The sequence below is a fragment of the Bidens hawaiensis genome, unplaced genomic scaffold (assembly GCF_021521415.1).
Source record: "Bidens hawaiensis isolate Kalapana, Puna unplaced genomic scaffold, B.hawaiensis_p1.1 tig00047572_1, whole genome shotgun sequence".
Classification (NCBI taxonomy): Eukaryota; Viridiplantae; Streptophyta; class Magnoliopsida; order Asterales; family Asteraceae; genus Bidens; species Bidens hawaiensis.
The window spans coordinates 54,996-69,239 of record NW_027498511.1 but is presented as its reverse complement, the minus strand read 5'-3'; positions in this window follow the sequence as shown (position 1 = coordinate 69,239).

Sequence of the window (14,244 nt, the reverse complement as noted above, 5' to 3'; positions counted from 1 at the left end):
TAAGAGGTGGTATAACCAAATCCCATACTTGGTTGTTATGCATGGATTGCATCTCAACGTTCATGGCCTCAAGCCATTTGTCACAATCGTATTGTGACATTGCGTCATGGTATGTGGTGGGTTCATCCGAATCTACCACATAGCATCCATCGATGAAAAATCCATATCTTTCGGGTGGATGACTAATTTGTAACGCCCGTTAATTCCGGTTTCAAGAATTTAAGCTTGTAGAGTATGTATAATTCTCGGGATTTATCCAACGTTTCTCGGAAGCCTTTGCGTCATCTCGGTACGTTAAACCATTTAACTTTCCTTCCATTTTGCCTTACACTTCAATTTGGAGGGACTTGGATGTAACTATTTTTATTATATCATAAAACAATTAACCTAACCCTAAAACCCTTTCTAGCGGCCGATCGGAAAAGAGACCCCCCCTGCTCGAAAATCTTCTATCCAGCCAAGTTTGATCCGTAAAATCTTCAATTCAAGGTCGGCTTTATGATTCCCCATGTCTTTTACACCTTAATTGATCATATTAACGCGCTTATTGGTCGTTAAGGTTGAGTTTTGATGATAACAGTTTGCTGACAGATTCTTATACGTTTATTGTAGGGTCTGTAACATGATGATAATCCATTGTTTGGTATCGATTCTTGATTCCATGATCTTCTACTTTGAGTCTAGTTTCCAGAAAGGTATAATACGTAATTTTTGGACTAGATTTGAATGGTTTTTATGAATTTATAAAATCGAGTGTCAAAGCTGACGCGGGATGACGGATTCTGGTCTGTCTTCCCGACGTCATAACCCTTTTTCGACAAGTCCAAATTGGTTGGTTCCACTTCTGAAAGTTAGTATTTTGAGTTAGGAACCAAACCCAATTGGAATCATTTAATTTTGCTGGGTTATAATTTATATAAAAATAAAATCATTTTGTTGCGCACTGAAATAGCTGCACATACCACTCTGTGTTGGTGGAATTTTTATGATTTTTGTGTCCACTAGAAAAATATAATAAAAATATTTTTATAAGACATTTATTAAAGTCTGGTAAAAATTTAATAATTTATTTCAAAGTTTATTCTATGTAATTAAATGCATCTTCGCATGCTAATATCTGCACGTTTTACTTGTTATTGATCGATAAGTTCGTTTTAGGCTTAACCGGTGGATGTTCTATTGTTTTCTTGTCGGGGCTGTTTGAAGTGAGTTTTTGCACCGCAATCTTCCTAGGTATGTCCCATATATCATACTTTAAAATCATGTTCATTGGTGTTCGTTAGATTGGTCAACTAGTTGTAGTTTGATTGTTAGTGTTCGGTTGACTAGAATTGTAGTTTTATGCGTTTAACGCGAGGGTCGAAGTGATTAATGACCAATTCAGCTTAGAGGAACTTGGTTTGATGTATGGGCTGTTGAAAAATCATTTTTATAAGTTATGGGGCTGAATTGGTTGTCGGTTACTCTAACGGGTCGATACAACGCGCAATTGCGTTTATTGAATAGTTGGTGCGTTGTACTTGCGAGTTACCGACCCATTTGACTCGTGTAGCGTCGTGTGGACTTGTTGGCTGTGATTTTATCATGTTGGGTCCACACGGGGCTGAGTTGGATGTTAATGGCCTAAACGACTCTTAAACGCGCATAGTGGTATCACCTAGTGATTCCAGGGGTAATTTGGGAATTCTTTATTCCCGGGAATATCTAAGGGTCATTTTGGTGAATGTGAGGCCTCGGGGGCTATTGTGATTTAGTTTGATGAGGTCGAGGCTTTAGGTGACCCGAGCTCCGTTAGAACGTCTCGTAGGATAAACGAGTCATCTTGATGTCATTAGTATTGATTGAATGTAAACCGGCAGGTGTTTGAGTCTTGGGATTACTTAGGGATTCTCTAGCTCAGGGTGAATCCGTGTCTCGTGTCAGGTAAGTTCATGATGCCCCTTTTTAACTCTTTTTAAGTTTTTGGGCTAGCATGCACACCTAAGCGATTTGCTTGATGAAACGTTTAAACTATTTTATATAGGCTTGCTAGTATTTGGTAGGCCTTGGGATGTTATAGTATGTATGTGTGTGTGTGTGTGTATATATATATGTATATATATATTATTGTATGGCCAATATTTGGCGATGTTGTAGTCGTATCGACTACGGATGTTACGTAAGCCTACTTTGTGTTTGCATACGTTGATGAGATGTTACGTGTTTGGGTTGTACGTTTGTTCGACCCTGATATTATTACTTGGATGTTATATATATATGTGTATATATATATATTATATATATATACACATATATATACGTATGTATATATATATATGTATATATGTATATATATACGTATATATGTGTGTGTATATATATATATATAATTATGTATATACAGGAATGTACTTATAAGGATGTTTATATATATGTATGTATGTATGTATGTATCTATATATATATATATAAGAATGATTATTTACCATTGCTGATGGCTTAACTGATGTACTCCTTTTATCTTTTAAACTCTTGGAATGACTATTATGAGTATTATTATTGATGTTATTTATTAAAACTTGAACTCACTCAGCTTAAGCTGACTTTGTGTGCATGTTAGTGTGAGTTTCAGGTTAGGAGGAGGATTCCTTATCGCTTGGACGTGCGCAAAGCTACTTGGACGGTGAAGGGCATACGTGAATAGAAGATTTCATCTTTGAATATTTTATTTTAAAAAGTTTATAAATTATATTTAAATTGGTTTTGGGCATAATTCCCGAGTTTTTGGGAACTTATTTTATTATTTATGTTTTCCGCTGAATTATACTCTGAATTGATTATTTTAATGAAATGAATTATTTTCAAGTTTAAACATTTTTACAAGTATTTTGTATTAATACCAACTGTTGGGTTCCCGGGGTTCGGGGCCTTACAATTTGTTAATATTATACATTATCTTATGTTTTGGATAATATTATTACTTATGTTTTAACGGAAAATCGGTTATTAATATGATATAAGTGTTTTAATGGTGAGGATATGAAGTTTGCACATTTGAAATACTTGAACTAGTGTTTATAAGTTGAAATTAAAATTATTGCTTTAACGAAATGGTTTTTACTAAATTAAAGTTTACGTTTAAAATTTGTAAACGATTTTTAATTATGGTTTACGAAAATGAAAATTTTGGTTTTTAAGTGTGGAAAGGTGAGTTATATTTTATAATCTTTTAAGTTGAAAATTAATATTTAAATTTTCATTCTTAACCTTGGACTTTATAAGTTAAATTACATAGTTTTGGGTTTTGGAATATTTACGCGTTTTAGCTAAGTTATCGATAAGACTCGGGATTTCATAAACAATCGAATAAAAACGAACATTGAACATTAAATGTCGGGAACACTTTTATTAATAATAAATAGTCCATCGAAATGACCCAACGGGTCGGGTTTACAAATACAAATACGAATCGAAAATTGACGAATGTCACAAAAACAAAAACCGAAAATTCGAAATGGGTCGGCTTTTCGGGTTTGAAAAGTAACGAATGTTACTTGATTCACAACTTTTAGAAAATTTCGTCCCGACATTAAAATAAAAATAAAATTTTAAAAGAAAACAACTAATACTAAGGAGTTGTTAAAAGTTTTAAAAAAAAATTTTGTATATGTAATTAAATAAAAACAATAACGTCGATCTTTGAATAACCCGAAAGACGCCACAAATGGGAATATGGTAAGGTCACTTATATATAGGAAGTACCAGCGGCGTGTCCACTATGCCCTTATCATATTTCATTTGTCCCGTCTTTCAAAATCATTCCAGGTTTCGAGTTATTGCACACAACGTAGTTATTATGTCTTCCATGCGAGGACTTGGATAATTACGTGTCGACCGATAATTACCTTTATTGTCGGATGGTCCACATAACCCGTCCTATTGTGTGGGTTTAAAATATAATAATTCCTTATGTGAAAACTTTAGAATTCAAGGAAGATGAACTATACATATCAAAATTTAACAAAATATAGAAACCAATCATTAAAGTCAAGGATAAGCGAGAATATGATATCATTGAAGTTCTAAAGATACAAACAATGTTTACCAAACAAACTGTAGGAAACTCTTGAGTAATACTAAATAACTAGAATAACAAACAATAGAAGTCAAGAACATCTCAATGAATGAAATAATGAGGTTGAGAATAGCAGTGTAATTAAATGTGGCATTAAGCCAACAAAATGCAAACACGAAAGTCGGTAAAGCATTAGGTTCGTGAATAAACGAAACTTTAAGATCAAATATCCGAATAGAATAAATTCTTGGAGTCATTAATGACTCGTTTAAACAAATCAAAATTTCCCGTAAAATATCAATATGAATTAAGGCCACATTGAGATTAAGAATCACAGAATGAATAAATAAAAAATGAAACATTTGTCTCAAATTGATAAACCATTGAAATCAAGAATAAAAAAAAAGATCAAATTAAAACATCGGTCAAATTGAAGAAACGTTGAAATCAAGAATAACAAAATAACTTGAATAAAACCTTGAGCGGAAATAGAACTCCTTGAGCGGAAATAAAACTAATCAAACAATCAAAACTATTCGTGTAAAAATAATAAACTCAACATGTGCATGGTCCCAATTTCCACTAAACAATTGTGCTTATGGGAAATCAGTTATAGACCGCGAGACTGAAATAAAAAAGTACACCGATTCAAAATGCAACTATGAATAAAAATAGTTCACTAAATAACGAATAACCAAACTCAATATTCAGTTCGTAAACAAATCTTCGAAGAAATTGATATATAAAAATTATTTCGGTAACGTCCAAGCAGGATAATATATATATAACAATATATATTCATGAAGAAGAAAGAAAAAGGAAAACAATAGGTAGTTTGTGATGCTTGTCTTCTCGAAGATGGGTTATGGTATGAAAGTTGTTATAGAGGCGGTGTTATGATTTCTTAATCGAAATTCATTGATGTTGACAAAGAAGGGGAAAAGAAATGATTGTTGAGATTTGTTCAAGTTTGTGAAAATCAATTGTAAAAAAAACGTGATGTTTTTATAACTCAAGGAAAAATAATAATTTGCAAAGAAATATTTAGTAAGTACTATAGGGCGAAACTTTATAAAGCCTTTTAGTGTAAAAGATTTTCTGTCGGGTTGTGTCTTATGAAAACATTATGGAGGATCGTCAAATGTTATAACAGTTATAGTGATAATATTATATTAACGGGACTCACGGACTTAGCAAATATGAAGAAGTTGGTTATTGAGTGAAAGGTGATAAGAGTAATTTATAACAATTTTTTTTTATCTAACTTAAAAGTTCTTTTTGAAATAATAATAATAATAACAAAAATGATAATAATAATTATAATTTAAAAAAATGATAATAATAATAACAATAATAATAATTATTATAGTAATAATAACGATAGTGATTGTACGGATAATGATAAAAATAATATTGGGGATAACCCATTTGGTTAAATGAGATTTCTTTTTGAAAAAGTATCTTGATTATACTTCGTGTAACGAAATATTTTTGTGAATATATATATATATATATATATATATGTTAATTGACTATTTAAAATAATCGAGATTTAAAATTTTTTACGTAAAAGGTGTTTATAAAAGAGATAAAAAATTATGCGTGGAAAAATTATTTAAAATTTAGGCATCGTTGATGAGTTTGAAAAGATTAAGCATTGATGTAATACAACGAATAGACTTTTGGTGGGCAAGGGATGTGGGGTAAGGTATTGCATGGCGGAAACAAGTTAGGCCTTATAGCGGTGTGCTCGGGTTATTATCATGGTAGCAGGCTTGAAGCATGAGGATAAGGTAGAGAAGAAGGTTGGGATGAATGGTTGGGTAATAGGTCGTGAGAATAAATATGTAGTGTTGAGTATGTATAGTTATGAGGCAAAAATTGATGAGTTGGCCGAAATTATCACAGCTTAGAGTACTTCGACATTGCGGTAGCGGAGTGGTGGAATTACAAGTATTACGCAAAGCGTAGGTTTCCGTGTAAGTATTTTGTTAGGTTATGTTTGAGTATCCAAGAGTTGTGTTGGGTTTGGATTGACTTAGGCATGTGTTGTTGTGGTTAGTGATGAATTTTTGGTTTTCATGGTCGGAACTACGATGGTCAATTGTTTGATGATCTGGGTTGTCATTTTGTGGGTTGAGTTTCGAGGGCAACGCCGCGGAGAACGAGAAGGCATGTCGCGAAGCGTGAGGGATTCATATGGCATGAGTCGTAAATATGAAATTTGTATTAAAATCAAAAGAAACATTACATTAAAGATTCTTAAAATCGGAATCCATCAATAAATATGAAAATAATAAAGGAGTACAATCGAATGAAACAAACTTTGAAATCAAAATTGAAATTGATATTCTCGTGAGTCAGCATGAGTTTTCGTATTTCAATAATAATAATCTCGTAAATTTTGAATTAAAAATATATCAAATTTTGAAATAAAAATATGGAATTAATATAAACCCAATATAAGTAATGAAATCGAATTGAAAATCGAGTGTTTATGTTCCACCATAACTTTTTGACTTTTCAATTAAAACCATAATAATAATTAAATTGTATAAGAAAACGAATTAAAAATCGACAATTCATGTATCACCATGACTTTTCGTGCTTTCAATTTAAAACATACGAAATAATGATTATTTACAAATAAAGAAACGAATAGAAAATCGACTATTCATGTATCACCATGACTTTTTGAATTTTCAACACAATAAATGAATATATATATGAAATAAACGAATTGAAATTCAACTATTCACATAACCCAATGACTTTTAAAACCGCAATATAAACAATTGAGTCTTCGGAATCATACGTTGTATGAATCATCATAATTTGTATGTTCCAATAAAAATAAAAGGAATATTGGTTTTAAATAATCCCAACTATGGCCTATTGGTAAATATCAGTCCCAACTTTACACTTGTCTGCTGACCGTCCCAACTATTGATGTATTTGTTTTTAACGGCCCGCGACTAACAGATGTTAACTCCGTTAGTGATTTGCTGATGTGGACCTTCTTCTCTGGCCGCATCACGCCGGAAACTTTCCAGAAACCTGCAACTCGCCTTCATTCTCCCTAATATCGTTACACCATCTCTCTCTATCTTTCCCCTCATTCGAAATCTAACCGACGTGCCGCCGTTGTTGTCTCCGGCAAAGTCCACCCACGTCAATAGTGCACCATTCGAGGTAATTGACACATCATTCGACTCGTTTTTATCCTATTAACAAAAGCCCTATGCTTATTTTGTAAATCGTGTAACATTGATTTCAAATTTTTGAAAATAAAATCGAGTTTGGTATATAAGGATTGGCCATGAAAAAAGATGAAATCTACTTCATTTTCTAATTTTCGATGTCTTTTGAAGAGGGAGGGAGACGTTGTGACGATATTAGGGAGAATGGAGGCGAGTTGCAGGTTTCCGGCAAGTTTATGGCATGATGCGACCGGAGAAGAAGGTCCACGTCAGCAAATCACTAACGGAGTTAACATCCGTTAGTCGCGGCCCGTTAAAAACAAATACATCAATAGTTGGGACGGTCAGCAGGCAAGTGTAAAGTTGGGACTGATATTTACCAATAGGCCATAGTTAGGATTATTTAAGACCAATATTCCAAAATAAAATGTGTAATCAAATCGAACTAAAAGTTGGGTATTCGTGTATCACCACGACTTGACAGACTTTCAGTTAAAACACATTATAAAACATTGAGGATCGGAGTCACACGTTGCATGAACCACCATGACTTGTGTGACATCCTAAGGAGTGCAACCATATCCTTATCACAAAGGGGACGTGGTCTTTAAGAAGATGAAATATCTTAACACTAAATTTGAAAATTGCTTGAAATTGCTTTTGAGAAAACTTGTTTTAGGCCTAAGCCTTGGGCTTGTGTGTGTGTACTTGTGTTCATGAGTCGTTAATGAAATCAGCAGTACAGTTATACAGTAATAGTAAATGCGTTTAAACAATCAAATAGAGGCTCACATAATTCTATCATGCAACCTAGACATTTAACCAATAAGCTATAGCTACCTAGAACACTACGTTTAATGTCCTATCTTATAGCCACGGCTTTGATACCAATCTGTAACACCCCGGCTAAAGCGGAAATGCCTGAACGTGACGTACAGATTGCTCAAACACACGTGACACTATTAGGCTACCATAATAACATTATTTCATTTAAATCATCATGTAACACAAGTTTGTCAAATAATACCAGTTGTAAACAAATAATTAAACGAAACGATAAGTTGTTCTTTGAATATCCTATAAGCATGCTATGTGTCTTCTAGCCTTCATCCTCGTATCTTTACACCTTCGCATATGTATAAAATAAAGTCAGCTATGAACATAGCTGGTGAGATTCCCACAGTTGATATAATACGTAAAAATCACACAATTCCATGAAACTTGTGAAATGAGCACATAAGGGTTCTTCACACTCGATGCAATGGGCCTGAAAGTAAAGAACAAACGAAGGTCCTTTCCAGTTGGGGCTACCAATAAGGGTTCTTCACACTCGATGCAATGGGCATGAAAGTAAAGAACAAACGAAGGTCCTTTCCAGTTGGGGCTACCAATGTACTCGATTATGAGGTCACTTTTCCACTCGATACAAATGGACCTGAGTGCAAAGGGGGGCGTATGATCATACTTATTGAGGCAACCACTCGAAATCCATGTATATAACAAATAAGTAAGTGAGCATACAAGTCCATGATATGAATTGTAGTTTGTAAGCAAAGTTGTAAATCTTGAAGTTTGATAATAAATACATATGCCACCCCAAAATATGAAAGCGTTTAAAAAGGGATTGTGAAAACTCACCTTAGGAATTGAGGTAAAAAAGGAAAACCTGAAAGCGTCGAGAATGGCAAAGAATCGAGCGCGTCACGAAAGCCGAAACGAGCGATCCGCACTAACTGGATTAGGTAAAAACGAGACTTAATCGATAATTGTACGGGGTTGATTCATTATATAACTTGTAATGAATATTTGTTAATATTATACATTATCTTATATTTTAGATAATATTATTAATTATGTTTTAACGGAAAATCGGTTATTAATATGATATAAGTGTTTTAACGGCGAGGATATGAAGTTTGCACGTTCGAAATACTTGAACTAGTGTTTATAAGTTGAAATTAAAATTATTGCTTTAACGAAATGGTTTTTAGTAAATTAAAGTTTACGTTGAAAATTTGTAAACGATTTTTAATTACCGTTTACGAAAACAAAAAAATTGGTTTTTAAGTGTGAAAAGGTGAGTTATATTTTGTAATTAATTTACATAATTTTTATTTAATTTAAAAAGATTTTTATAAATTTATTTTGATTTTTAATTGATTGAAAATGATTATTAAATAAACTGCAAAGTAAATAATATATATAAAAAATGTGACTAACCTGGGTTTCGAACCCGAGTCTGGGGGTTATAAGTTTCGCGTTTTACCAGTTGGGCTAGGTGGAACATTCGTTTAGGTTTGGTTTTCATTATTTAAATATATTAACAGTTTTATGTGTTTTTAATTAATAATAATAACTGTAAACAGTTAGTTTACAAAAAGGAAAAGTTAGAGTTTGACCCGGGTACTGTTGGATACAAACAAAGGTGTTAACCAGCTGCTCTAAGAATTTATTCGTTTTAGATTTGAGAAAAATTATATATATATATAAACCTCAATTTCATCATCTTCTTCATATGAACCATAGAATTAACAACTTTTAATTTACATTGTGTTTGCTAAAATTACATTAGGGTTTTTATTTATTGAACCAACGCTAATCAAATGTACATAACAATTACCTTAAAAGGTGTTGATTTGATGAAGAACAAGTACTCGCCGGAGCCGAAGCTTTGCCGGATTATTACGGCCAAAATAGATAGAATTAGAGGGAAAGAAAGGTGTGAGCGAGTAGGAATGAAGAAGGGTGTCCTATTTATACTATCTAGGGAAGCGTCTACGCGTCAAATCCGTTAATTGATTTTCTGAAAATCCCGGCGTCCATTACGGTCACTAATCACGGTGTTAAAACATAATTATTTAGTTTGTTAAGATATTATAACGACAATTATCGAGTTTTATATAATTTAATTGGTAAAAGAAATGCGTTTATTGGTGGTGCGGCCACCTCCACCGGAAAAATGGGTACGAGTGGGATAGGGTTGGGTATATTTTATTATTTAATTAATATAATTTAAATAATAATTACACTTTGGACCCTAAAGTTTCATAATCTTTTAAGTTGAAAATTAATATTTAAATTTTCATTCTTAACCTTGGACTTTATAAGTTAAATTACATAGTTTTCGGTTTTGGAATATTTACGCATTTTAGCTAGGTTATCGATAAGACTCGGGATTTCATAAACAATCGAATAACAATGAACATTGAACATTAAATGTCAGGAACACTTTTATTAATAATAGATAATGCATCGAAACGACCCAACGGGTCGGGTTTACAAATACAAATACGAATCGAAAATTAACGAATGTCACAAAAACAAAAACCGAAAATTCGAAATGGTTCGGGTTTTCGGTTTGAAAAGTAACGAATGTTACATATACTTTTTGTCATAAATCTATGTAACACTCAATAGATTATGATCAACCTTCTCACAGTAATTCACCTTCTCAAATGTGATTCTTCCATTTGAAACTTCATCTTCTTGAGTAATCAACGCACCTTGACTACTAGCAAATGCAACATAACCCCGTTGAATATTTTTTATATTTAAAAGGAGATTAATATTACCCTTTATATGCCAAGAACATCCACTATCCATTATCTATTTATCTCCTAAAATAGTCTTGGATGAACTCTACACATACAAGTAAAAGATAAGTTAAAAGAGGTAACCCAAGCCTTAGTCTTAGGTTGAACCTCTTGTTCCTTTTGGCATAACATAAATCTTGGTTTTCATGTTGGAACAACATCAATAGGAACCTTGACACCTTCATGCTTCTTTTTCAACATGTGTTGATGTAATTTCTAGAACTGGCTATATGTCAAAGTGGCTTTCAACCTCTTAGTCAAGTTAGGTTCAACAGAAATTACACCAATGTTTACATTTTTGCAAATAGGTTTAAATAACTCAACATTCTGACCTTAACTTTCTTTTTCTCATAAATTACACCGTAATGTGCCATAACATCTTTTATAATTGCTTAATTAAACTTCATCCTTTTAACTAACTATTAATAAACTTACGATAACTAGATTTAATAGCATGTGTGACATGTAGCATTTTATATAATGTGCTTTCTAAGCATAACATAACATAAGTATATATTGCACATAACATGCAGCATGTAGCATATGTAACATGTAGCATGTGTAACAAAGTTCATATTTAAACATATAACAATCATATATTTAAATGCATTTCACTTTTATTATTTGTGATTTATTATTCTTGTTAGACCACCAACGTACGTAGACAGACTCACGTGTGTGCTCACGTGACACATGACATGCATGTGCGTTTTCTAATGGAGTTAACGGAGATATCATAGTTTAGTTAACGGAGTTAACCTAAAAATATCGAGTGTCACGGATAGAGTATGTTGTTTACTTAGTAACTGTTTTAGAACTACAAGGGATTTGAGTTCGAGTAGGATGTAAGATCTTTTTGTTATACATGCAGGTAGATTATACATTATATGGAGTGGTTTTTGATCATTAATAAAAGCAATCAAGTCGTGGCTAGAGTTTTTAGTCACATGACTAGTTGTTCAAATGGGGTGCTCGACAACTAATTTTGAACAAAAATACATTAGCCTATATTGTTTGAATCATTGAGATCACACTTAGCCTTTGTTTACTTTTGAAAACCCTCAGGATAGATTTTATTTTTCATTCCTTGTCTTATAAAGTGGTAGTTTGAACCAACAATGTAGATTTTACCAATTATAATATGTTTAATACGAAACTAGCCCTCTTTGGTGGTTTTTTTATGTCACCTATCTTGTTTTGAAGAATTTAGTTGCTATTTCAAACAATAATATCATGGTTTGCTTTTGATTGAATAGTACGATTGATTCACCTAATTAGATGGGAAATGAAGTGTTCATCTCGAATTAACTAAGAAATAAATGCCTTAAACCAAAAGAAAAATCTATTACAATAGTATGAGACGATTTTCTTTGTGCATAACGTGTAGATTTTATGCGGGTCGAAACTCGATACCTTGTACAATGAGCTCTGGGGTGTCTGTTGGGTTGCAAAGAGGCCACATATAAATGGTGATGTTTGAGATACATCTAGGGTCTAATGTAAAGCTAATGTTTTTGCCTTTATCATCCCTATAAATATTAGTTGACTCATTGTCTGAGACACACCGAAGAAAGCAAGATTTCCACGTGCTTTCCCTGAATGAAAATTAAAAAAAAAAAAAAGTTGTAACAATTTTTAGAGTAAAGTGTTTGAATTTTAAAACTATTTGGTTATTATCTTCATGTTATGATAGTACATACCTTCGCTAAAAATGATGGTACTGCTCATCTTGTTGTATATTCATCCATTGAACATTTGACTTGGTCCCCAAGTTCAACTCCAACCAATCATCTTTTCTCTTACGTGGTAACTGTACGGTTTTAAGTTCGTTTATTGGCCTCAAAGATCCAGATACACCGTGTGGTCCAATTACAGGGCTTTGAGGAATACTCAAATATGTTATTAGTTTTCCATGGCCTTGGCCGAGTAGCGCACGACCATCATCCAACTTCATTGTCACCATACTTTGCCAAGCAAAATGTTGGGGCAACTTGTAAACGAGGTAGCATCCGTATGTTGTGTTTGTTGAAAAAATATTTGTTGGAACTTCGAAACGCATACCCGCTACTTTTGAAGGTGATAGGTGTAATGCATTTTCAATTCTACATAGAGCAAAACAAACAACCTCATATAAAAACTTTTGGGATTCAAAATGTCAATGGCACAAGTTTAGACTAAAAAATAGCATACCTATTTAAAAATCGATCCATTAGCGTAATAAATTTGATATAGAATGCCAAACTATCATATATGTAATAAATTTATAAAAAAATTATCCCGGTTAGCAAGGCTTTATATAAAACATATTAGATATATCAAAAAGTACACATTAGTCTAACTCTTGCGCACTTCATCCGTCTTAGTTGAGGAATATTAATACTTATATTTAAAATAATAAATGAGGGGAGAGATAGAGTGAGAACCATATAAGAGAGAAGTAGGAGATGTGTATGTAACCTTAAATCACCAATTTGCCAAACTACCAAGTTGTCAAACTAGATATAGCGTTATAGTTCTACAAATCATTCAAATTTGATACTTATCTTTGGCCCAACTGATAACTTTCCTTAGTGCAACACAACCATTGTAGTACTGAAACTCTTATTTGATTAATCCATGTAAGTCTACGTATAGGGATTATTATGTAATTAAAAGAAACTATGTTTAGTATTGTGTTTATTATATAGGGGCGGGTTATTGTATAACAATCGGATATCATGCATTACATACGCAAGTTTCTTAACATCGATTTCAATGGAACGCGATGGTATAACCGTAAATATCTAACAAGTAACCCAAAACTAATTTCGCTTTAAATTCATCGAGTATAATCCAATTTGTGAACTTCACGTTCTATCTCATCCAACTTCTAAACCCTAATCAGAGCTTAAACTACAAAATCTCAAAAGTTAAAACCAAAATCAAAATAGAACATCATTGAACATTAGGAATCTTCATATCGATAAAAAAATTGGTGATTTAATCAATCGAATTGATGTGTGGGAGGTTGTAGAATCATCAATCGATTATGAAATTGCAGAAAAATACTCAGTTGAGCTCTAATTAGGGTTCAAAATATAACGTTCAAGTGAGCTATGATTAGGGTTGGGCCAAGTGAATAAAACGATTGCAAATAGAGATAATATGTGTAGCTTTTAAAACAGAGTGTAAAAAATTCTTTGAACAAATTTCTAACCAAAACGAATTACACACTATACATTTAAAGCGTTTAGACAAAAAATCCAAGTCATTTAGAACAAATTTCTAACCAAAACGAATTACGCACTTACAACGATCAGGACAAAAATCTAAGACATTTAGAACAAATTTCTAACCAAACGAAATTACAAACTGTACATTTAAAATGATTAGACAAAAATCTAAGAAATTCAGAACA